Consider the following 26,694-nt stretch of genomic DNA (forward strand, 5'->3'; position numbering starts at 1 on the left):
CCTTTTGTGGTTACAAGGGAGCAGGTTCACATGAAATCTTCTCAAGCAGGCAATTTAAGAACTGAACATTAGCAATGAATGAAACTGAAATGACCCCCCCACCACCAAAGTAAATATAGGTTATCCTTACAATACGATGAATTTATCTGATGAGATTGTGTTCTGTTTCTATAAATGAAATGCATGCAGCATCTTTAATACTTTAAGATTATTTGCGGGGAATGTATCTTTAATGTTTATGTTGTGTTATTCCATTGCCATTTTTTTTTCAACATGGAAAATAAAACTATTTACTTTAAGGAAAGTACATTTCTTGTGCATGATTAATCAGTGCATGTTATTCAATAAAACATTTTCACCTAAATGTAATAACGCCTCTTCTGGAATGAATTTGGCTGATGTCCCATATCCCTCTTACATTCCATTCGTAACAGCAATACACTAATATTTATTTTCAGATGCTGATAATCCAATAATAAAATTATATTATTATTTTTATATTAATTAATTAAACATGAAAACTAAAAATATGATTAAATTATTAGTGTTGTTAAAGATGAACTTTAAGCAAATGTTAAATAAAGACAAGGGTAATAGACAAGTAAAACAAAAGAAATGAGCATGAACAATAACTTTTCTACAACGATAATTCATTTCTATTGTGCATCTGTACTTTTCTGATTATTTTGTATAAAAGCCACTTTCCACAATCTAATCATTTCCTTTATGCAAAACAAAATCAAATCTATTTTTGGGTTAAATATTCTCTTTTCAGAAATGTCAAATTATAGAAGTTGAATTGGGCCGTTGATTGAAGTTGAATTGGGAAATGAATGCCATTTCATGTCGACTTTATCATCATATTTTCAAAGAAACGTTTTTTCAATGGCAATATGATTGCACAGATTCCTATTAACAGCCCACGCCAGTCTCTCCGCAGCAAAAAGCGCAGGTATAAAGTCATAATGCTTGAAGGCAATCTTTGAGCAGACAGTGCTGTTGCAGTTTGTTCCTTTGACTCATCCCAATGATGGATGCTATGCTCCAATCCTGAGCCCACTTCTGTAACATCCAGTCACATGGTGGTGTCAGGGTTTAGCGAAACACTTTGCAGTGCATGTCAGGGATAGGTCTGACCTTTGGATCTGTGCAGAGGTAATTTCCTTCCTACTTTGTCTCCATAGTAACTCCCCTCCTGATGAGGTCGACTCATGCCCTTATGCACATGCGTGTTCATGTCTCTCCCCTGAGTCTCATCTTACAGTGAGTCGGGAGAATTATTCCAAATGTCAGGCGAGATTTGTTTTTGTTTTCATGTTAACATTTTGTGCAGGTCTCAGTGCAGAAACACTGGCCTGGAGGGCCTGAGAGTCACAGACAGCCAGTCAGCCTCTTCTCCAAGTACACTTGTCTGATTTTGGGAGTTGTCTGACTCCTTGGTGATAAGCCTGTGGTTAGTCAACAGTTTGAAGCACCCGACTTCTAGTTTTAAGAGCGTCTTTTCTGAGACTCCCTTTCTCCCTAAGTGAAACTGTCAAAGACTAATCCAGCCAATCCTTAAGCCGTCCATCCAAATGTTGTTTTGTCAGATATGATCTTGTATTATATGCATACTACCAGTGTTTCCTGCACGCAACAACGATCACAGTCATGATTTCTGATTTATGAAAACGTGCCTCTATGAACAGGATCTTTTTAATAATTCAGTCAGAAAGATGCACGAAACAGCCTCATAAAAGCTCGAAGCTTGAATCAGTCAGTGAACTGTTCAGTTGTCACTCTCGACCATACTTCCTTAACATGTGGGAACAAACTTCCTCGGTTCTTGTGGAAGCTTGTACGTGCTTGCGTGAGAAGTGGTAACAAACCTATTAGTACTTCTGCATTGAGCAAGCTTTGATTTACCTGATTTTCTGAACTAAGTATGTGTGTTGATTAATGCCTCTGTATGAATAAAAATCACTCTCTGTTCATTATATAAAGTTCATTATATGGGGGAATGCTCTTTGAATCGAGTGAAATAATGAATGAACCCATTAGATGATGAATGAAAGTCTAATGGGTTTGGAACGACATGAAGGCTGGGGAATTGATGATGCAATTTTTATTTTCACGTGAACTATCCACTTAAAAGTTAAAGTAAGAAGCTGTGAACACAAGAGCTAAACTGAAGCACTTCTAACAACCTTTACTGAAGCATCTTTAATTTGACAAATAAAAAGTAATTTGGCTTCTGAATGTTTTATTGTAGCAGCCAAATGGCTCCCTACTCTTTTTTTATCTGGAGCGCTGGTGTGGAGTTTTTGTTCAGAATTATATTGATTGAGTTTATTAATATTAAACAAATCCCAGTGAGCATTCATTATGAAAACTCAACAGCATGCTTTGAAAATGGATTGTATTGTGTGGGAATTTTCTGGTCTGAAGATAAATGAACATGTCTGCTAATAAAGAATCAGTAAGAAGCCGCGGCACTCATTTTCTAGAGCAAATCTGCAATTTCTTTCTTTGTGGATGAGCCACGCACATTCACACGTGCACACATTCTACATGAGATTGTGAAGTTTGAGGAGCCTCTTATCCTTATAGGAGTTGAGATGAACTTGCAGTGATGTTACATTCAAAGACGATTAGTAAAAGACACAGACACCTAAAAGAAAGATATTGTTTGCATATGTGTATGTGTGCGAGATACACGCTTGACTGATTGGAAGCTTCATTGGTCACAGCCTGGTCACAAAAGCCACAGAATATCCAGCAAGGATTTACGGGAGTCCAGCGGATCAACCCGGAACATCTCCACACAATTCCTTCTCTCATCCCGCACTCATCTCTCTCTTCATCCTCCTTCCGTCGGCTCCCTCATCCTGTGCACAGGCCCAGAGGATTACGTTGGATTTAAGAACACACTGTATGAGGAGATCATTCCAAGCCGACCGGCCAGGTGCACTGTAGACGGCGAGAGATTCACTGCCATGTCTCCTCTCTGTGTGCGCTGCTCTGTTCAGTTCTGTTCTGTCGTAGTGGCTCTGCTGGCTTGCACCCATTAGTTGTACTGTTTAAACTCTAAAGCTAATGATATTAGCGTGGATCTGCTCAGGGGTCAGTTAGTCATTCATTAAACACCATATCTGGCACAGTTTGTCTCCTACCGACAAGTTTCCATTTTCATCAAATTATTAAATTAAGGATTTTAAGATTTTAGAAAATAGTGAGTAGCCTGTAAGGTATTATATTGGAACAAATATATGATACTTTTTCTGTTGTACAGCAGAAATATTTAAGGATGCGTGAAATTAACATATCTGTGATCGGCTGATTTATTATTATTTTTGAAATTTTTGAAATGTTATCAGTATTGCCTGATATTGTATATTTATTAATGTGTGCTCATTTGTGTAACATCTGCCCATTGTATAACACTCACTAAATATTCACTAAATATTCAAAAACACTTATAATTTAATAGCCAGTAAATGTAATATTTAGCAAATCTCAAAATGATTTATTTTTTATTTTATATCGTGTACACTATATTGTTGGAATGCTCAAATTTACTGCATGTGTGATGCTTGATTTTTCAGTTTCTTTTTTTATTTTAGAAATTTTTATTTTCTATACATTTTTCTTAATGTTTTTTATTTAGACAAAATGTTACAGAATTAAAAAAAAATCTATATTTTTGCTGTTAAATATTTAATAGATATGTTGATTATTTTTGTTCAAAAATGTTTTTTTTTTTATATATTTTTCAATTAATCTTTAATTAATGCTTTAATGCCATTTTTTAAAGATTAATTGTGGAATGTTAATTTTAGTTAACCATTTAAAAAAAATAATAACCTTGCTTATCTTGCTCACTTCCACTCGTAGGACAGAAAAAAAACATGCTGGAGGAAGACACTGGACAGTTGTTTACTACTGGTCACGATGACATCACATCCTGAGCAACTGCTCCTTTCCTGATAGCAGTAGTGTCCGTCTGTTGAGAGTTAGGGAGACACATAAGGAGTTAAACGTCCATTTTGTGCATGTGAATAATACCATTTAGTGAGTGGAATAAGATAAAACCAAAAACGTGTTAAATGTCCTTGTCTGCAGTGACATTTCATCATTTTGTCAACAACTCATCATGGGTTTTTGGAAAAGAGGATGCTTTCGTGTGTGCGTGCATGACAATAGACCATATAGGGATTTCCATATCAGACTGTAAGTGCTGGGACAGTAAGGAAGCTCTCCAAAAAAGCTCTTCAAATGCACAGTTGGGGGATCTCACCTCAGCAGTCTTCAGACATAATCGCAGCTTAGTGAGATAACTGCAGTGTCTGAAATGCAACAGCATTCTGTGTGTGCATTCAAAGTCTGTCTTTTCTCTGAATGACTTTATCTTCAGCCTCTTGATAGCCTGTATCAGCTCCTCACAGCCGAATACACACACTGCATATAGTGTAACCATTGTGTTTGAGAGAGACATTGAGCAGAAGAAGGTCTTGTTTATGTGCTTCTGTGCTCCCATTGAGTTAACGTATTAATGACATGGATCCTCTTTAATTTATCTTTGAGCATCCCACTGTATCAGCTTGTTTTATTGCTGTGGTCATGCATGCATTAAGGAGATGGGAAATATTTATGTTTTTGTGTGCTTGTGCCAATGTTAAGCCAGTAGAAATGGCTCTCTGGCTTGGGCTTGAGTGGCCTGAGCTCGTGCACAGACTTAATCTGCCAGAAGCTGAGAACAAGGTCAGCCGCTGGACACTGTGTGCACGTCAATTACCACACAATAAATAGAATATTGATGAAGCTCTAAATCATAATTGAGAGGCCTTTATAATGAGTGAGCTGGAATGATTGCTAACTGGCTGATTCAATCTGAAGCCGATAGCATAATTAGTTTAATTCTTACGACCTGACTGTTCCACTTTCCCGATTAAGGTCATCCGATTTGTGCAGCTGAACTTGGAGAGCGTGTGTAGCTGCTGGGTTTTAGCATGTTTTTGTGAATTACGGATATTAAAATAAATAATTCTGCAATAATTGTCTTTCCAGAAGCGTGAGAATGAATGACATAAATGTGTCCACAATAAAGAAAAGGAGAAATCTTTTACAAAATCTAATTTAAAGCACATTAACCAAGATCTTAGACATGTTTTAATGTTGGTTTCATGTGTTTTAAAAAAACGTTTTAAAGAAAACGCTTTTCAAAAAAAGATTCCGTTTAATAACTGTAAAATGATGGTAAATAACCATCAAGTGAAAATCCTGGGCCAAAAATCGAAACTGAAAATGCTTTAATAATTATTTATTATTTTATTAAATCATATAAAATAACTTTGTAAGACTTTTTAATTTAACTCAATAATTGTATTTTCTATTTTGAAGCCAATAAAATAACCAGAATAAAATAAAGAAATTAATATTAAATATCAATATATAATTTGTATTCAGTTCTCTGTAACAGAATATGATTTTTATTTAATTATCCAAATAATATATCATCCTACAAGGCAGTTATTATCAGAGCATGTGAGCAGTGCATAGCGTCAAGAGCGGGTAGCATCATTTTACCAGCATTGTACTACACCATGTTACAGCACAGTAGTGCTATTGCAAACAGGAACGTATATTTATATTATTTATATTTGAGGAGAATTTGCTTTCTCAGTGAGCATGAGCGATACATGAGTGGAGTGTTCACATGGGCAGTGAGCAATTCAGTGGAACGCACATTCATAGAGTGGAATACTGAGCGGAGCCAAAGTCCTTTTAGGTAAGTCGTGCCACTCGGCTGCCATCTTGGCAACACCTCCGTACATCTATTTGAGACGAACAAGACCAGGCTCCTATCTAAATGAATGGTCATAGAGGAAGAATGGCACTTTCACTGGTCACTGGGACATAAAAACTACATGTATAGAAACAGCAGTAAAATATGATAAAAATCGCTGAAAACGTTTGATGACTTTGCCCCAAAATAAGGTTTAAAACGCCTTTTTCCCCACAGGTTATACTTTTACTACGCATGCGCAAGGGTTCCTGAACTGTGTGCATATGTCAGTGGAACCAGAAGATAGGCTTAAATGTTTCCCGGCGTGACTGTTAAAAGCAGATGATTGGCTTTCATATATGTTTGGCTCATATATTCAGGGGCGCCAGACTGGGGGTAAAACCGGTACTGATTACCAGGGCCCCAAAGGAAGAGAAGGCCCTTGAAAAGTCTGTAATATATATTTTCAAGGGCTGGGGGGTCCATTAGGACTGCCTATGCATAGGGCCCGTGATCTTGTGCAGCGCCCCTGCATATATTCACTCAATTTTTTCTTTAAGCTAGAAATCCAAAAATGCCATTTTAACCCATAATTTTTGGCGACTGTAATTTTGTAAGTGAAGTGAAGTCATGGGCTAATGGTTAGTGAGTTTGACTCCTAACCCTAAGGTTGTGGGTTGTGGGTTGTGGGAGTCTCGGGCCAGCAATACAACTGAAGTGCCATTGAGCAAGGCACTGAACCCCCAACTGCTCCCCGGGTGCCTCAGAATAAGCAGAAATGGCTGTCTACTGCTCCAGGTGTGTGTTCACTGCTGTGTGTGTGCACTTTGAATGGGTTAAATGCAGAGCATGTATTCTGAGTATCATGTATTCTGAGGTTCACCATACTTGGCTGTATGTCAGGTCACTTTCACTTTCAGTTGACGTGACAAAGTAAGGTGACCCATATTCAGAATTTGTGCTCTGCATTTAACCCATCCAAGTGCACACATACAGTAGTGAACACTAGTGCTGTTTATCGCCAGCAAAGTCACGGTACGATACGTTTCATGATACAGAGGCCACAATACGATACTACAATGAAGATGTGGTGCTGTTGCGTCTTTGATTACAATTATTTTTTTTAGGTCCCACTTTATATTAAGTGGCCTTAACTACTATGTACTTACATCAAAAATAAATACAATGTACTTATTGTGTTCATATTGTATTGCAACTTTTTTTTTTTGCTGCAATTGAGGTGGGAAACAGGTAAGGTTAGGGACAGATTTGGTGGTATGGGTAAGTTTAAGGGTGGGTCAAGGTGTAAGGGATGGGTCAACGTGTAATTATACATGTAATTACAGAAATTAATTACACATGTAATTATGTGCAGATATTTTTCAAATATAAGTACAATGTAAAAACATGTATGTACACAATAAGTGCATTGTACCAAATTAATAATTAAAATTTAACTACATAGTAGTTAAGGCCACTTAATATAAAGTGGGTCCTTTTTTATGTATTTTGAATAAATTAATAGATTTAGACACAAAAATGAGTGCCATGTCACTCACTCATCTCTCTTTGTGTTTAACAGAAAAACTTTTTTTTTCTTAACTGATGTTGGCGTAGAGTGAGAGACTGAAACAAATCAGAGTATTTTGTGTTAATTCTGATCATTCAGTCTCTCTCTCTCTCTCTCTCTCTCTCTCTCTGAGCTCTGATGTGCTTGATTGGTTGTTCTTCTCATCTCAGCGGCTTTACTGCATTCCTCAGTCTGACCCCCTGAGCAGGGGCCGGCCTGAGTGAATAGGGCTGGAATGGCTCTGTTCTGTCCCTCTCTTTTGCTTCACTCTTTTTGTTTCTTGTTTTATTTTTACATTATTATGGTAATTAATGAGAAAAAGTTGTTGTTGGCTGAATGCAGGTGGTCTGAACTCCCACATTACTCTAGTCCTGTTTTTAGTTGTTCTTCTTATAGTACTATAGGACTGTTTTTTTGTGCGTGTTTTGTTCATTAGTGAAAGGGCTTCATAAATTGGAAACATTAGGTGATGCAAGCAACTGAATGCACTAGATGAGGTCATTCACATGTCATTTATGCTTTAAAGAGAGCAAGAGAGATCTAGATGTAGACAAAAAATGTCTGTTGAAGTGCTACAAGTGCGCTGCATAAACTCTGATGCTAATTATAACTGAAGGTGATGTTGGCAGTGAGTTGCTATGAATACAGCAGGGTGTGCATGTCTCCTTATTCCTCACCATAGGGATCCGGGCTGTGTACTACAGATGGAAAACTCTTAGGAAATTAGCTGTTTGGATTGTAATGACAGAGTGCCAACAAAGACTTGTTGAACTGCATAAAATGGCTCTGATTAGCTTGCATTATTAACTAGGTTTGAATTAAATTAAAATGTAATATGACTGTTAATAGATTAAAGTGAATGTAACCTTTGTTGGTTGCAATCGTGCATCACATGCTTTTAATAATAAGAAGTACTATAGTACTGCTGAGAAAGCTTGCAAATTTGAAGACAAACATTCTGGTAGACTGGTAAAAAAAGGCAAAAGAACATAAAAAACACTCAGGTCAGTATGTTGTTTGAATACTTTCCATGCCATTGAGCATACCATCAGTGGCCCACAGTGCACAGCAATCAATTTTGCAATCAAATTTGATTGTTTATCTGAGATTGGTTTCAAGATGTTTCACACAGGATGTGTTTGAGCATTCCTTCCACAGTGTTTTGTAATTTTTGATCTACAGTAGATGTGGCAATTGCATTTTGTCTTGTGCAATGACAACCTGCCACTTTGACCACTTTGTTCTGTTTTATTATATTTAGTTCCATCCACCAGTCTTTTGAACACAAATTGTGTCCCATGCTGAGGCACGATACTTGTGGTAGCTGGGCTGGGCTAACCAGGGCTTGCAAAATCACTAGTTAAAGGGTAAAAGGACCTGGACAAGAGCCACACTATATGCAAATTGTGTCTGTTATTTTTTGTTTGTGATTCAGAACATGCTGAAGTCTATAGTAATTTACTACAAGTATGCTGCTACATGCATATATTTATTTTTCTGTTGGTTCTTTGCAATGCTGGGACATATGCTGTCAAATGTAACCTTCCAGATGACATGCCTAATCACTTCCATTTGTTTTATTAATAAAAGATTTTGGAAGTACATTCATTATTGATCATTACAAATCCTTTGCTTTAATAGTCACACAGTGAGAAAAAAGAAAATCTGTATAGAAAAAAAGAGGCATTGATAATCATTTTATCATCACATCGTAGCCATCTGAATCATAATCAAATAGAATCGTGAGGTGTCTAGAGATTCCCACCGCTAGGTGTTATTTTTTTATTTGTCACAGCAGTTGTGCTTCAAAATAAAACCAGACACACGTTCGGTTAGGAATGCATGATTAATCGAAATTAAATCGCAAAGACGCTAGATCACGATTAGGCAGAAACAGCGATTGTCATGTGTATCTTTTAGTGAAGTTTGGTTCTTTGATCATTTCTCTTGGTTCTTGGTTCTAATGTCTTAATGAAATACAGTGAATTATGTCTGATGTCTTAATGAAATACAGTGAATTATCATTATTTGTGTAGGCCCTGTATCTTGAGCTTGTGCTTTTCCACTGATCCTGATGTAAATATGAAGAAGCAATGCATTTAATGGAGCACTGCGTTACACACAGAAAATAGCCTATACAGTCTCTCTCTCTCTCTCTATTGGCCTATAGTTGGTTTTATCATTATACAAAATAGCTAAATATCAAAACAGTGGATCATTAAGATATATTATACATATGTCTTTCTGTATATTTGCTTTGAAATGTGAAAAGCGCTATACAAATAAGTCTGACTGAAGCAAACATTAGCAAATTGATTCTAACTGAAATTGCTGCGATTAGCATTTAATATTTCTGTAGTGCAGCCAAACAGAGTAAATCATTCATAAAAACAAACATTATAGAATGAGCATGCTTATGCCTCAAGCATCTACGGCAATAAACTGTGCTGTATTGTAAACCAATGAAATTGGGCGTGGGCGGAGTGACACGTGTCGCCCCGCCCCATCGTCCAGACTGCACTCGAGTGCGTGCTGCTTACTGTGGACTCACAGAAACATGGTTTTTAAAGAATTGAATGAATTAAATGTTGGTTGGTTTTTTTTTAAAAAGTTTGTGTTTAAACATGGGTCAGAGAGTTTGATTCAATACTTTTTTAACACAAAAAATTATTGAGTACACTAAATTTAAATGAACATGTTTATCTGACAGCCCTACAGTTTAAATTTTAATGGTCTTATCAGTTTTGGATTACAAGGCAGCAGAAAGTCTGGTGTTTTAGAACGGCTTTAAACTACTTCAGTTTTTTTCCATTGCAGTGAGAGCTTTTGGAGAACATCGTTCATCAGTACTCTGGCTCGGCCTCTGTGCTTGACGTTTTTTAGGAGCGTTTCAGACAAGTGAAAGAGTTTATTTGAGGTCAAAATGGTCTCTCTCTTCTGTTTCAAATAATCCCACTCAAAATGCTGTATCGACATGGCATGCATTTAGCACATAATGATGCCAAAATACCAAAGAGAAAGAAAAAGAAAATAATATATAAAAATAATAATAATAAATAGTAGAATTGTCATGATAATAATTAGGGCCCGAGCCAATGGGCGCAGGGCCCTATTGTTCCCCTAAGGATTATTAGGGCCCGAGCACCGATGGTGTGAGGACCCTCTTGGAATTGCTCCGTTTATTATTATTATTATTATTATTATTATTATTATTATTAGGGCTCAAGCCCGAAGGGGCGAAGAGCCCTATTGTTCTTCTAAGGATTATTCTTGTTATTATTATTATTATTATTTTTATTTTTTATTAAACCTTCCGGGGGTTTTTGGGGGCCTTAACATGCTCAAAAACTCTTGAAAATTGGCACACACATTGGAATCTGCGGCCATCAGGACGCCGCAGAGGCTGGGACCCGGGCGTGGCACAGGGGCTCTACAGCGCCCCCTGGAACACAGTCAGAAATCTTGAACCATAGCTCACACACACTTGCATGTATTTATATGAAACTCAGTAGACTTATAGATCTCATTGAGCTGAACAACTTTCACACTTTATGTCATAGGCTCCGCCCAACAGGAAATCAGCTATTCAGGGCTGTTTAAAAAAAGCATGCTCTGGAATTTGAAATACTCCTCTGAGGTTTTCAACCCGTTCGCCACGAAACTCGGTGAACATGATCTCAAGACATTGAGGATGAAAAATTGCGAGGGGATTTTTGATATCTCGAACGGTTTGCCCGTGGCGAGGCGTGGAACTTATGGCGAGAAATGAGAAACAGGAAATGTCTAATAACATCCACATACATTTCCTGAATTTGATCAAACTTCATGGGTTTGTTCGTTGTATGATACCGATTGTATATATGTGACTATTAAGAGTCAACGTTATAGCGCCACCAACTGGCAGCAGGAAGTGTGTCATTTTCCAAATGCTTTGAATTCAGCATCTTATTTTTACTCGATTTGCTTAAAACTTCATCAGAATAATGACAAAACACGGCCGATGAAAATCTGTTGTGGGGATATTGATATCTGATATAGTGTTGCCATGGCAACGTGTCAAACTTGAATATTCTGTTATGGTGATTTTGAGGCAGATAACAACCTCAGATTTACATGAAACTCAAAACACATATCAGTATTAGTGATAGCTAGACAATGGCAAAAGCTTTTAAAAGGGCGTGAATGAGGCACTCTATAGCGCCACCTTTTGTCAAAAGTGGGGGGGTTAGTTTTAGCTACAGACACCAAACTTGGTACATAAATTGTTCTTATCAAGACGGACAACTTTCTAATTCACAGTTATCAGCTACGACCAACAGGAAGTCGGCTATTTTGATTTTAATGTGTATTTTTTGAGATTTTACAGTTGTGAATTAATGAATACTCCTCACAGGGGAAGTACACTATACACACCAAACTTTGTCTACATGAAGAAAAAACATCGAGGAACTTAAATTGCGAACAGATTTTGGTTAGCTTGAACGGTTTTGTCGTGGTGATTTTTTGAAATGACAGTAAAAAAGGGAAACATTAATTGTCTTGTATTTTTAAATTGCAGCTTCCAAACACTTCAAAGCATTTTTTCATACAGATATCAAATCATTCTGAGGAAATATGCATAGTTTCACGACTTTACAACACTGTATGGGTAAAAGAAAATGTGAAAACTGTCAGACTTCTCAACTGACATGATCTCACTCTGGCCACTCTGTCTGTGTGAGGAAAGGGAGGGGGAGAGGGAGGGGGAGTGTGAGGGGGTTGGTGACTGTGAATTTTTGGTGACTGACAGTGTGTGTGGACTGTAGGGAGGGGCTGTCTGGCAGAGAGAGAGAGAGAGAGAGAGAGAGAGACCTAATCATCCCTTTAATAATCAGGAAAAAAATATCTGTATTTTAAATTGTTATTGTTTTTGTTGTTGCTAATGGTGGCGTTTTTTTCCTTTCATTACAGGTTAAGAAATCTCTTAGGCCTTATCCTTTTCTGGCAGTTTTAGGGATTTAAAAACATCCTAAGAATCCTTATTTATGCTGCAAATAATAATTTAAAACTCATTTGATACTGACCTATGACAAACTGTGACGTGACATGACATTTATTAATCTCATGGATGTAACAGTAAAACTCTTAAACTGACAGATAAAGCTGCAATGCAAGCAAAACTATTTCACAAATGCTTATAGGTTATTAAAATCATTACAAAACACTAATAAATTATTTAAGGATTTGGTAACACTGTAAAATAATGTCTAATTTGTTAACATTAGTAAATGCATTGGTAACACTTTATAATAATGGCACTCATTAGCTAAGCATTAGTAAATAGTTCATGATTATAAAGCCTTTTCGCTTAATAATAGTCATTATAAAGCAGTAATAAATCTATAAATAAATTGTTCTTGGTTTAAAAGCACATATATTACAAAGGAGATTAAAGTCTCAGTTGTCTCATAAAATAAATAAATAAATAAACACAACCCAGTTTGATTCAGAATTCAGAAATATTTATTTCAAGATGCAATAAAAGGAAACTGTACACTTAAATAGCTTTTGAGCGATTCTTGAAGGACTAGCATCACCACTTCTTGTACGATGGTTTGAGGAATATATCTTCCAGATAGTACCGCCGCTCCCTATATGCAGAGTATGCAGTATTCGCAGGGCACCAAATCCCAGAAGGGGCACCATCCCAGTTGCTCAAAAAAAAAAAAAAAAAAAAGAAAAAAAACATGCGCCATTCTCCCATCCGCGCTCGTGACAGATCACACCACATGTTTGCGGCTGAATGTTTGTAATTGATGGATGGACATCTATGCCTGGGTATAGGACATCAGCAATCCGGCACAGAGAAAAGAAAACTAAAGAAAGAAAAAAAAAAAACAGGCATAAAGCTGTCTTGACATTGGACATTCGAGAGTCTCAAATTTAGGGACGGTCTCTAAAGTTACATGTGATATTGTTATACACTTTTCTAACGTCAGTAGCATTTGAAGAGAATGACTTTCAAAAACAACTGTAATTGTTCATCTAGGTGACAGCTATAATGCACAATTAATTTGAATGTTTGATATTTATTACAACAAACTGTAAGTCATATGTAAATTATGCTACTATTTCACATGGGCTCAAATGCAAATTTGAAGCTCAATAGCATTTGAGAAGAAAGACTTGCAGTCACAAAACAATTGTAATGTGTTCATATAGGTGATGGCTATAATGCACACCTTATAAATTTTTTATAAATATAAAAATAAAGTGTTACTAAAGTTATATATATATTGTTCTGTGTATGTGATTTCAAAGTCTAGATTGGTCGGATTAACACTTTAACTGCCGCATCCCTTAAAACTTGATTGTCAGAGGGTTACTGTAAATTCTTATGCCCGCTGGGCACAGTTTTCCCGATGCCACCGGGGTAGCGTTGCATTGATGGCTTGAGCCCGACATCGCTGCTTGCAGCTATATTTATTATTATTATTCTTCTTCTCCAAAATGAATCGCATTTTTGAGGGCCTAAACATGCTCGAAAAGTCATGAAACTTTGCACACACGTCAGAACTGGCGAAAATTTACGTCTGATATGGGTTTCAGAAGTGGGTGTGGCAAAATGGCTCAACAGCGCCACCTATACACGTTCAACGGTGTGCGCCTCGAGCTACGTTTCATGTACATGTATGAAAATCGGTATACACATGTAACTCTCCAATACCTACAAAAAAGTCTCTTGGAGCAAAATCCGAAACCCAACAGGAAGTCGGTTATTACTAATATTATGAGCAAATTTTGTGTCATTTTTGTCATTTCCATGCGTTGTATTTTAACGAACTCCTCCTAGAGATTCATTCAGATCAACACCAAATTTGGTATGCCTAATCTGAAGGCCTTTGCGATGTTAAATTGCGAAGCTTTTGAGTTTTCGTTAATGGGCGTGTCCTTGGCGGCCTGGCGAATTTCGATGATTCGCCATGAAACAGGAAGTTGCTATAACTCAGACATACAATGACCAATCTGCCCCAAACTTCACATGTTTGATGAGACTCCTGGCCTGAACAGATTGACATGCCCATATTCAGTTATAGTCATAGCGCCACCTATTGGCAACAGGAAGTGACATATTTTACACTGCGATGAACTACTCCTAGAAATTTTATGACATCAATGTCTTTTTTGTGGTCAGTCTAATCTAAAGGCCTGTGCGATGTTAAGTTGTGAAGATCTTGAGTTTTCGTTAAAAGGCGTGTCCATGGCGCCGTCACGAAGTTCGATGTCTCGCCATGGGAATAAAAGATGTTATAACTCAGGCATAAAATGTCCGATCTTCCCCAAACTTCACATGTGTGATAAGAGTCCTGGCCTGAACACATCTGAAGGCCAAAATTCCATAAGGTGTGGCAAAATGGCTCGATAGCGCCACCTATACACTTTCAACAGAGTGCGCCTCGAGCTATGTTTCACGTACATGTACAAAAATCGGTATACACATGTAACACACCAATACCTACAAAAAAGTCTCTTGGTACGAAATCCGAATCCCAACAGGAAGTCGGTTATTTAGAATTTTCTCTGCAATATTGGCGTTATTTTTGCCATTTTCAGGGGTTGTACTTTAACGAACTCCTCCTAGAGATTTATTCAGATCAACACCAAACCTGGTCAGTGTAATCTTAAGCCCTTTGCGATGTTAAATTGCGAAGATCTTTAAATTTCGTTAAAGGGCGTGTCCATGGCGGCCTGACAAATTTCGATGTTTCGCCATGTAAAAGGAAGTTGCTGTAACTCAGACATACAATGTCCAATCTGCCCCAAACTTCACATGTTAGATAAAACTTCTGCCCTTAACAGATCTACATGCCCGCATTCAGTTATAGTCATAGCGCCACCTATTGGCAACAGGAAGTGACATGTTTTACGCTGCGACAAACTACTCCTATAATTTTTTTGAGATTAACATATATTTTGTGGTCAGTCTAATCTAAAGTCCTGTGCAATGTTAACTTTTGGAGATCTTGAGTTTTTGTTAAAGGGCGTTTCCATGGCGCCATAACAAAATTTGATGTCTTGCCACAGCAAGAGTTGTTGTAACTCAGGCATAAAATGTTCAATCTTCCCCAAACTTCACATGTTTGATAAGAGTCCTGGCCTGAACACATCTGAAGGCCAAAATTCCATTATAATGATAGCGCCACCTGCTGGCAACGGTAAGATTGGCACATATATGGGATATACTTTGATATATTCCACTTATATTTAGGACATTAAATGCATATTTCTCAACGTTCACCTTTTTACTAAAGCCACACGATGGCGGTGAGCCCGGGTGCGAGGGCCCGTTCATCGCTGCTTGCAGCTTTAATTAGGGCTCAAGCCCGAAGGGGCGAAGAGCCCTATTGTTCTTCTAAGGATTATTCTTGTTATTATTATTATTATTTTTATTTTTTATTAAACCTTCCGGGGTGTTTTGGGGGCCTTAACATGCTCAAAAACTCTTGAAAATTGGCACACACATTGGAATCTGCGGCCATCAGGACGCCGCAGAGGCTGGGACCCGGGCGTGGCACAGGGGCTCTACAGCGCCCCCTGGAAGACAGTCAGAATTCTTGAACCATAGCTCACACACACTTGCATGTATTTATATCAAACTCGGTACACTTATAGATCTCATTGAGCCGAACAACTTTCACACTTTATGTCATAGGCTCCGCCCAACAGGAAGTCAGCTATTCAGGGCTGTTTAAAAAAAGCATGCTCTGGAATTTGAAATACTCCTCTGAGGTTTTCAACCCGTTCGCCACGAAACTCGGTGAACATGATCTCAAGACATTGAGGATGAAAAATTGCGAGGGGATTTTTGATATCTCGAACGGTTTGCCCGTGGCGAGGCATGGAACTTATGGCGAGAAATGAGAAACAGGAAATGTCTAATAACATCCACATACATTTCCTGAATTTGATCAAACTTCATGGGTTTGTTCGTTGTATGATACCGATTGTATATATGTGGCTATTAAGAGTCAACGTTATAGCGCCACCAACTGGCAGCAGGAAGTGTGTCATTTTCCAAATGCTTTGAATTCAGCATCTTATTTTTACTCGATTTACTTAAAACTTCATCAGAATAATGACAAAACACGGCCGATGTAAATCTGTTGTGGGGATATTGATATCTGATATAGTGTTGCCATGGCAACGTGTCAAACTTGAATGTTCTGTTATGGTGAGTTTGAGGCAGACAACAAGCTCAGATTTACATGAAACTCAAAACACATATCAGTATTAGTGATAGCTAGACAATGGCAAAAGCTTTTAAAAGGGCGTGAAGGAGGCACTCTATAGCGCCACCTTTTGTCAAAAGTGGGGGGGTTAGTTTTAGCTACAGACACCAAACTTGGTACATAAATTGTTCTTTTCAAGACGGACAACTTTCTAATTCACAGTCATCAGCTACGATCAACAGGAAGTCGGCTATTTTGATTTGAATGTGTATTTTTGAGATTTTACAGTTGTGAATTAATGAATACTCCTCACAGGGGAAGTACACTATACACACCAAACGTTGTCTACATGAAGAAAAAACATCGAGGAACTTAAATTGCGAACAGATTTTGGTTAGCTTGAACGGTTTTGTCGTGGTGATTTTTTGAAATGACAGTAAAAAGTGAAACATTAATCGTCTTGTATTTTTAAATTGCAGCTTCCAAACCTTTAAAAAACATTTTTAATTTAGAAAACCAGTGATTCTGAGGAAATATGCATAGTTTCATGACTTTACAGCACTGTATGATTAAAAGAAAATTAAAAAACTGTCAGACATCTGATCTCACTCTGTCACTCTGTGTGCTGACTCTGTGTGTGTGTGTGTGAGTGTGAGTGGGGGAGGGGTGTGAGCTGAGTGGCAGACAGACAGAGAGAGAGAGAGAGAGAGAGAGAGAGAGAGAGACTTAAACATCTCTTTAATCACCAGAAAAAAACTGTATTTTAAATAGTTATTTTTTTTGTTGTTGTTGCTAATTGTGCTGTTATCATTACATCTTAAGAAATATCTTAGGCCTTATCCTTTTCTGACAGTTTCAGGGATTAAAAAAAATCCTAAAAAACCTTATTTGTGCTGCAAATAATAATTTCAAACTCATTTGATACTGACCTCTGTCACCCTGTGACATGACATTTATTTGAATTTACATAATCTCAAGGATGTAACAGTAAAACTGTTCAGCTCACAGATGAAGACTAAGCTTTAATGCAAGCAGAACTATTTCACAAATGCTTATAGGTTAATGAAATCATAACAAAACACTTTTAAATTATTTAAGGATTTGGTAACACTTTAAAATAATGTCTCAATTGTTAACATTAGTAAATGCATTGGTAACACTTCATAATAGCTGCAATTCTTAGCTAAGCATTAGTAAATAGTCAGTTCATGCTTTATATAGCCTTCTCCCAAAATTAATATTTTAGTAAGCATTTTATAAATACAGCAATAATTAAATTGTTCATGGTTTATATGCACATTTATTTTGAGGAGATTAAAGGCTGTAATCTCCCTAAAAAAAATGTAAAATAAAAAATAAAATAAATAAAATAAACAAACACAGAACTCATAAATATTTATTTCAAGATGCAATAAAAGAAAACTGTACACTTGAATTTATATATATATATATATATATATATATATATATATATATACACACACAATTGCATAAGTTTATATTTAAAAATGTTTAGCAAGTGTACAGCTAATAATAATAATAATGCATTTTATTTAGTTTTAGCTACAGACACCAAACTCGGTACTTAAATTGTTCTTATCAAGACGGACAACTTTCTAATTCACAGTCATAAGCTACGATCAACAGGAAGTCAGCTATTTTGATTTGAATGTGTATTTTTGAGATTTTACAGTTGTGAATTAATGCATACTCCTCACATGGGAAGTACACTATACACACCAAACTTTGACTACATGAAGAAACAACATCGAGGAACTTAAATTGCGAACGGATTTTGGTTAGCTTGAACGGTTTTGACGTGGTGATTTTTTGAAATGACAGTAAGAAGGGAAACATTAATTGTATTGTATGTCTAAATTGCAGCTTCCAAACACTTCAAGGCATGTTTTCATACAGAGATCAAATCATTATGAGGAAATATGCATAGTTTCATGACTTTACAACACTGTATGGATAAAAGAAAAGAAAAAACTGTCAGACTTCTCAACTGACATGATCTCACTCTGGCCACTCCGTCTGTGTGAGGAAAGGGAGGGGGAGAGGGAGGGGGAGTGTGAGTGTGAGGGGGTTGGTGACTGTGAATCTTTAGTGACTGACAGTGTGTGTGGATTGTAGGGAGGGGCTGTCTGGCAGAGAGAGAGAGAGAGAGAGAGAGAGAGAGAGAGAGAGAGACCTAATCATTCCTTTAATAATCAGGAAAAAAAATCTATATTTTAAATTGTTATTGTTTTTGTTGTTGCTAATGGTGGTGTTTTTTTCCTTTCATTACAGGTTAAGAAATCTCTTAGGCCTTATCCTTTTCTGACAGTTTTTGGGATTTAAAAACATCCTAAGAAGCCTTATTTGTGCTGCAAATTATAATTTCAAACTCATTTGATACTGACCTATGACAACCTGTGACGTGACATGACATTTATTAATCTCATGGATGTAACAGTAAAACTCTTCAACTGACAGATAAAGCTGCAATGCAAGCAAAACTATTTCACAAATGCTTATAGGTCATTAAAATCATTACAAAACACTAATAAATTATTAAAGGGTTTGGTAACACTGTATAATAATGTCTAATTTGTTAACATTAGTAAATGCATTGGTAACACTTTATAATAACTGCACTCATTAGCTAAGCATTAGTAAATAGTTCATGATTATAAAGCCTTTTCCCTTAATAATAGTCATTATTAAGCAGGAATACATCTCTAATTACATTGTTCTTGGTTTAAAAGCACATATATTACAAAGGAGATTAAAGTTTCAGTTGTCTTATAAAATAAATCAATAAACACAACCCAGTTTGATTCAGAATTCAGAAATATTTATTTCAAGATGCAATAAAAGGAAACTGTACACTTGAAAAGGTTTTGAGCGATTCTTGAAGGACTAGCATCACCTTCACTTGTACGATGGTTTGAGGAATATATCTTCCAGATAGTACCGCCGCTCCCTATATGCAGAGTATGCAGTCTTCGTAGAGCACCAACTCCCAGAGGGGGCACCAGTTGCTCAAAAAAAACAAAACAAATATGCGCCATTCTCCCATCCGCGTTCGCGACCACTCAATAGCATTTGAGAAGAAAGACTTGTAGTCACAAAACAATTGTAATGTGTTCATATAGGTGTCAGCTACAATGCACACCTTATACATTTTTTATACATTTTAAAATAAAGTGTTACTAAAGTTATATATATTGTTCTGTGTATGTGATTTCAAAGTCTAGATTGGTCGGATTAACCCTTTAACTGCCACATCCCTTAAAACTTGATTGTCAGAGGGTTACTGTAAATGCTTATGCCCGCTGGGCACAGTTTTCCCGATGCCACCAGGGTGGCGTTGCACTGATGGCTTGAGCCCGACATCGCTGCTTGCAGCTATATTTCTTATTATTTTTATTTTTTTTTTAACCTTCCGGGGGTTTTTGGGGGCCTTAACATACTCAAAAACTCTTGAAAATTGGCATACACATTGGAACCTGCGGCCATCAGGTCGCCGCAGAGACTGGAACCCGGGCGTGGCACAGGGGCTCTACAGCGCCCCCTGGAACACCGTCAGAAAATCCTGAACCATAGCTCACACATACTTGCATGTATTTATATGAAACTCAGTACACTTATAGATCTCATTGAGCCGAACAACTTTCACGCTCTATGTCATAGGCTCCGCCCAACAGGAAGTCAGCTATTCAGGGCTGTTCAAAAAAAGCATGTTCTGGAATTTGAAATACTCCTCTGAGGTTTTCCACCCGTTCGCCACAAAACTTGGTGAACATGATCTCAAGACATTGAGGATGAAAAATTGCGAGGGGATTTTTGATATCTCGAACGGTTCGCCCGTGGTGAGGCGTTGAAATTAGGGCACAAAATTTGAAACAGGAAGTGCCTAATAACATCCGCATACATTTCCTGAGTTTCATCAAACTTCATCGGTTTGTTCATTGTAATATGTTACTCGCATATATGTAACTATAAGGTGTCAAAGTTACAGCGCCACCAACTGGCAGCAGGAAGTGTGTCATTTTCTAAATTCTTTTAATTCAGCGTCTTATTTTTACTCGATTTGCTTCAAACTTCATCAGAATAATGACAAAATACAGCTGATGTAAATCTGTTGTGGGTATACTGATATCTAATATAGTGTTGCCATGGCAACGTGTCAAACTTGAATATTCTGTTATGGTGAATTTGAGGCAGACAACAAGCTCAGATTTACATTAAACTCAGAACACATATCAGTATTAATGATATCTAGACAATGGCATAAGCTTTTAAAAGGACGTGATGGAGGCACTCTATAGCGCCACCTTTTGTCAAAAGTGGGGGGGTTAGTTTTAGCTACAGACACCAAAATTGGTACATAAATTGTTCTTATCAAGACGGACAATTTTCTAATTCACAGTCATAAGCTACGACCAACAGGAAGTCAGCTATTTTGATTTGAATATGTATTTTTGGCAAATTCGGCTGTGAATTAATGCATACTCCTCACAGGGGAAGTGCACTATACACACCAAACTTTGTCTACATGTTGAAAAAACATTGAGGAACTTAAATTGCGAATGGATTTTGGATAGCTTGAACGGTTTTGCCGTGGTGATTTTTTGAAATAACAGTAAAAAGGGAAACATTAATTGTCTGGTATTTTTAAATTGCAGCTTCCAAACATTTCAAAACCATTTTTCATTTAGTGAACATGCGATTCTGAGGAAATATGTATAGTTTCACGACTTTACAACACTGTAAAATTAAAATAAAATTATAAAACTGTCAGACATCTGATCTCACTCTCTGGCATTCTCTCTGTGTGAGGGAAAGGAGGGGGGGGTGCTTGAGGACCTGCCTGACAGAGAGAGAGAGAGATAGGGAGAGAGAGAGAGAGTTAACATCTCTTTAATCACCAGAAAAAAAAACTGTAATTGTGTGTTGTTGATTTTTTTCATCATTACAGCTTAAGAAATCTGTCATTTTCTATCATTTTTAGGGACGAAAAAAACCTAGTACAATTTGTAGGGCTCAGACAAAATTATTTTATATAATTAGGTTAAGAATTATGTAAATTGCAAAATAAAAAAAGATTTTAAAAATACATACACGATGACTTGTATATATTTTTTTATTCTGATAATAATTTTAAACTTATTTGATACTGACCTATGACAGCCATTCTGTGACATGACATGACATGACCTGAATTTACACAATCTTGCTGATTTAACAGTAAAACAGTTCAGCTCACAGATAAAGACTAAGCTGTAATGCAGGCAAACATATTTTACAAATGCTTATAGATCAATAAAATTGTTAAAAATGCTTTTTCACAAAGTACATAATAATAAGGCACGTTGATATTCTGATGACATTTTTTTCCAAGTGCATTTTACCAATTTCAAATCACATCAATCTTAATAAATACTATAGATCTGGTATTTCATGATTTATGAGTGATATATATAATTGTCCTCGATGGCTGGAAGTGAAAAACTCATATTCAGGAGTGCTGAATTTTTAGGCATGTCTTCTTGTCATGCATTGGTCATAGAGCTCATTGTAGCGATGCTTCAGGTGTTGAAATAGATTTGTTATAGATTATACAGGTTCACTGTTTGCAGAGTGTATACAGTATGTGTATGTGGTGCAGACGCAGTAGCGAGAGCATGTTATTGTTACGCAAAAACACATTAAAATAATGTGCGAGCATGAATCTCTCCGCTTGCATGCACATTTCCTTTACTTTGATCAAAAACGTGTCCTCTGATACATGCTGCTTTAGCAAAGCAAAAAAAAAGCAAAAAAAAAACTTCTTTCAAAGTAAAACAATATGTATTTTAAAAAGCTAATGAATTTTACTGGTAATATAGTTTTATATAATAATTTCAGAAATGTTTATAGATCAATAAAAGTATTTTTAAAAATGGTTATAGATCATGAAAAGTGCGAATAAGCTCTCTTTGGTTTACATTAGTTAATGCATTAACTAACATGAACTAACAAGGAACAATCTATTTTTCAGATAATTTATTAATCTTTTTTATGTTAGTTATTCCTATCATTAAAAATATTATTATTTATGTTTTTTCACAGTACATAAACTAATTTTAAAATAAAAATGTAATAAAAAAAATATTATTAATAATGTATTAAAATATTTTAACTAAGCTTTAATTAACATTTATATAAACACTTATATTGAAAGAGACTGAAATTGAAGTAATTTTTACTTTTAAAAACCACTTGTAAGACACAGTTAACAAATGCAGTGAGCAGATGAAAGGACAGAACAACAAAGATATATAGTGCCCCCTATTGGCAACAGGAAGTGTCATATTTTACACTGCGACAAACTACTCCTAGAAATATTTTGACATTAATGTCTTTTTCGTGGTCAGTCTATCTTGAGTTTTTGTTAAAGGTCGTGTCCATGGCGCCATGACAAAATTGATGTCTCGCCATAGGAAGAGAAGTTGTTGTAACTCAGGCATAAAATATTCGATCTTCCCCAAACTTCAAATGTTTGATAAGAGTCTTGGCCTGAACACATCTGAAGGAAAATATTCCATTATAATGATAGCACCACCTGCTGGCAAAAAGAAGATTGGCACATATAAATGACTTTGACATATTCCACTTATATTTACGACTTTAAATGCATATTTCTCGCCGTTCGCTTTTTTTACTGAAGCCGCTTGCTGGCGGTGAGCCCGGGTGCGAGGGCCCGATCATCGCTGCTTGCAGCTTTAATTCAATTTGTTATTTAAAAATTTTATTAAATGAGATGAGAAATGAATGCAACATAGAAGAATTGTCAGTACTTTTTTGTCCCACTGTAAACAAGAATTAATGTTTCAAAATGTATGCAAATAAGACGGGTTAAGTGCTGGATGTGTTCTGGAACCACTAAGGTTCTAAAAGAACCAATTTTGTATAATCATCTCACAACCTCCACAAAAGATTTTAAATGGCTTTTTTTTTTTGACTGGGTGAAAAATCTCTCTCTGCTAAATGCTGAACTATCTTGTTATTTCTTTTGAAGGAAATGAGTCCACAGTTTGATTTGAAGACGAGAAATGAATGCTCGTTCAACCCTTCTTTCCCAGTGCTGTGGACTAAGAGGAACTGACTGTTCCAGCATATGTTTCTGTTTATAGTGTGAGGTTTAAAATGAAAAAAAAATTCAAAGTGACAGAATTAGATTTGATTATCACTCGCTAATTCTTCCACATTCATGCACAGAAAATTGTGTGTGTTTAAACAGGCATAGCGGTGCATGTACTTATCGGAGGGAATGCATAACTGTGAGTGAATGCATGTGTGTGAGACAGATGGAAAAAGACGGAAAAGTCACCTGACCATGAATCTCTGATGGCAGGACGCTGATCTATTAATTTATTTGTCTGACTTTCTAAATAATTGTGCTGGGTTTCAGCAGTGCGTGAGTGATTCTTGGTCTGAGGCAAATACGGGCAGGAAATAGCGTGCATAGATGACAGTCATTTGGGTTTTGATGTGAGTTTGAGGGTGAGATTATTTCCACATGGCGTTTTGGTTTTAGTAATTTCTTGCTCACCTTAGCACGATCAGGTCAGTTTTGTTCTCAGTAAAGAGCAAATGTCCCTTTAGCCTCATTACTTGCTTAAGATGTGGGATTTGGTTCAAAATTGATTCGATTTTGAGAGTCATTTTTTGATATGTATTCATTTACATATAAATGTGGGTTGGCTGGTTGGTTGCTTGTTTTTTTCTTTAAGTTGTTGGAGAAACTTTTGATTATTCCAGAGATGGAAAAGCTGAAATTTCAGAAGTCATTATGCCAGTGTCATATAATCCTTTTAACATTTTGATATTAAAAGGTGCTTGAGAATATTCTCTTATTATTATCAATGTTAAAAGACAATTGTTCAGCTAAACCCATTTTTCCGAAGGTTCTTTGATGAAAAGTTCAAAATGTCAACTTTTATTTGAAATAATAATAAAATGTAAAATATTATTTATGAAATTCCTGATCAATACACAATAATTCATACAATTAATATATATATTTCATTAATTAATTAAAAGGTCTTATAATGAAATTTTGTGGATCAAACGTTTTTCTGTTTTTTTTTTTTCTCACTCAGCCCTTCTTAAACCACGTTCTCTCAGAGAACATTCCTGATGGTTTATGTCAGTGAGTTAGAAGTGAAAAATGTCTTCCTTGTTCTGCTTGCAAAATCCCTAAAAAAGGAAACAGAGAAATAGACCATAAAGAAGACAGATCTGTAGTTATGAAAGCAATCAATCCCTTCTATGAAGCGAAATGATACTCTTCTTTTCCCTCATATAGTGTGTTCTCATCAGCGTAGAACTCTTAGGCTGTCGTGTCTGCCTGATGCCCTGTGGCTCTTGTATGAGCTTGTCCGCCCACTCTGGACATGTCTGGAAGCTTTCTTTTTCCTCTTTCTCTTTAAATTTATGTCTGGAGTAGTGTTAAGATGGAGGAGGGGAGTTCTGCCAAGGAGAAAGCACAGAGAACTGGGAGAGAGAGTGAAAAAAAGTTGAAAGCGAAGAAGCTGTGCATGTTATACAGATTTATGTAAGTCTTTCTCTTACACTGACCCGTTTTTTTCTTTGCAACATTTTCATTCTGTCAATCTTAGGGTAGAATGTTCTACCAAAACGAGAAAGAAAGTGGATGAGCGAGTGAGAGCAAAAAGGCTGAAGATGAGAGTGCGAGTGTATGTGTGCATTGGGGTTTGGGTGGGGTGTTGGATGTAATACAGCTGAAATCACTTGTGGGCTGCATTGAAGAGAATCACGTTTCTATCGACACATTTTAGCAAACGTCAAAATCTTGATTAGATGTGATAGATCATGACTGGAGACTGCATGTGGTGTATTTCTGCCATATAGTCTTTAAAATAAATATCACTCATTACTATAAGTAGTTTTTTTTTCTTATGTCAAAACATCTTTGTTTCCATTTATTTTACTTAACAATATGACAGCAGTAATTTTCTAGATTAGATTTTCTTCTTCAGTAAGTAAATTCAAAGTGGTTGTAAATGTGCAAAGACTATAACAGCAGGTTGTTACTTCAAAATTTAAGGCAGCAATTAGAGGTACATTTTATTTTAGTGAATAGAGCCCTGAGTACATCAGTGTGTAACTTATGCTGCACCGCATGTAACTCTGCTTTTAATGCTATTGCTTTTCTGTGTCTACCTGGTGGGTGATAAAATGGGCAAAGAACCTCCTAAAGATTTTAAAAAAGGGCCTTAAACTTTTACATTTAACAGATGGTTTTATCCAAAGAAAAGTGCATTCAACCCATTTAATTTGGATATTTGGCCTTTTTTTTGCTAGTTAACATTTCCTATTAGCAATTTTTTTTTAAATCCACTTGCTATACTGACTTTACCAGCTCAGTGACACTAACAAATAGGCAAAGCTCATGCATATCTTTTCTTTGCACACCTTTTATTTGACCCTGGTATATATGCTCTTTGAATGCTGGGTTAAAAACAGCCATTTCTGGGTCCATTTGACAACACAGCGCTGGGTAAATATTGGACAGTCCCAGAACACATGCTGGGTTATTTTGACCCAGCTTGTTGTGTTTTATACATTAACCCATTCACTGGGTCAGTCAGTCTATTGAATCCCCCAATAAAATAATCCAAGAAGCTGAACCCAACATTTTTCAGAGTGCAACATTTTTAAAATGACCCAACAGGCTGAACCCAACATTTTGGTTAAAAAAATAACTATTTAAGAGTGTAGCAGTCACACAATAGTCCAACTTGACCCATATGTGAGGACATGGTCGTCTCTTTCCACTGAACATTACTTCAGCAGCCATTTTGAAAGCCTTCATGTAGCAGAGTCGGGACTGTGTGATAGAACTAAAACCACTAAAATTTGGTACTTGACTTGTTGGAGTCATCGAATTACATTGAATTGATTCAGCTGCAAGGGGATTCATATGCTAGATGAGTTTGAAAAATAGTCTGCCTCCAGACCTTCTACATGTCACTCATAATCCCAATCATATTCTCAATCCCAATGAATCTCTTTCATGCTTATAGGAGCAGCTCTTTGATAGCATATGCCAGTATAGACGTTGAGAGAATAGTTGGCAACTTTTTAAAGAACAAAAT

At 36.5% G+C, this 26,694-nt stretch overlaps 1 protein-coding gene across 2 annotated transcripts in view; it reads left to right on the top strand.

The window, feature by feature from the left end:
- Positions 1 to 26,694, top strand: part of LOC113059841 (polypeptide N-acetylgalactosaminyltransferase 1-like) — a 104,762-nt gene that overhangs the window by 11,989 nt on the left and 66,079 nt on the right. The window contains exon 1 of one of the 2 annotated variants that reach the window (XM_026228468.1): positions 24,994 to 25,130. The exons of the other annotated variant lie outside the window; for it this stretch is intronic. The gene's annotated coding sequence lies outside the window, so the exon portion shown is untranslated. Of the gene's footprint in view, positions 1 to 24,993; positions 25,131 to 26,694 lie in introns of those variants that run through there. 2 annotated transcript variants of the gene reach the window in all.

This window comes from Carassius auratus, chromosome 41 (assembly GCF_003368295.1).
Source record: "Carassius auratus strain Wakin chromosome 41, ASM336829v1, whole genome shotgun sequence".
NCBI lineage: Eukaryota > Metazoa > Chordata > Actinopteri > Cypriniformes > Cyprinidae > Carassius > Carassius auratus.